Here is a 1,243-nt window from a genome sequence, read left to right on the forward strand (position 1 = left end):
AGATGATTTTATTACCAAAAATGGCATTTATTAAGTGTATATATTTTCGCAAATCTAGAAAATACACTTATATGTGTGTGGGTTTGATCTACGGAATTTAGTTACACTGGTAGTTTAAAATCGATATTTTATTTTTGATAATTAACAACAGCAACAGACAAGCCAACAGACAAGAAATAAATTTGCAAAAACAATTAGTAAGAAACAACTATAAGGCAAAGAAATTGAGTGACAGGTAAACAAGTAACGAACAAATAGACAAAGAAATAAACAGACAACTAATAACAAGACAAAGAATAAAGAGACAAGAAAACAGACAAAAATAACAAGACAAAGAGACAAGAAAACAGACAACAAATAACAAGACAAAGAGACAAGAAAACAGACGACAAATAACAAGACAAATAATAAACAGACAAGCAAACACACAATAAATAACAATACAAAGCAATAAACAGACAAGCAAACAGAAAAAAATAACAACACCAAGAATAAACAGACAAACAAACACACAACAGATATTAGACAAACACACAACACATAATAAGATAGGCACCGCCAAAACTGAGGGAGGGCGTAGGTACTTTTTGACGGATTGTCTTTTTAAAAATCTACCAAAAATCAGGTAATTATTCAATCAATACGAAATTTCCAGCGATTATTAAGAGAAGAATGAACTTTATAAACGTGTACTTATTTTTCATAAACGATGTTTATATAGATATTGTTTTGCTTACACACCGCTCCTTGTTTGGAGTAGGTTCCAAACTTACTTAAAATAATCATCTGAAACTGAACAAAACCTATTGTGTTGTTGTAAGAGACCGGATTATAGATTAAAAAAAAAAACAAAAAACTTGTTTGCATACCTTATTTTGACGTCTGGATATCAGAACTTCGATTGTGTTTAATTATTCCGCTTTTGAGTTTTGAAGCGTGAAATTCGGTGACTATGTTAAGTAAAATAATTAATTTAAGTTAAGCATAACAAAAAAAATTCTTTAAATATTTATACGAAAAAAGTCATTTGAAAATTTTTGATAAATAAATTAACAATTTTTTTAGCGAGCCGAATAATGCATCATCATTATTAAACAGTGAATTCTTTGAAGAAACGATACAAAAAAAATCGATAAATATTGTGCCCTTTGTGTTAAAAATATCATCATTTTTTCGATCCCGTTTGAAAATATTTGCCGCCTTTCGACTACGGTGGACTAAACGCGCTGAAATATTTTTTTTA

The sequence above is a fragment of the Euprymna scolopes genome, chromosome 17 (genome assembly GCF_053919585.1).
Source record: "Euprymna scolopes isolate OS-2025 chromosome 17, ASM5391958v1, whole genome shotgun sequence".
NCBI lineage: Eukaryota > Metazoa > Mollusca > Cephalopoda > Sepiida > Sepiolidae > Euprymna > Euprymna scolopes.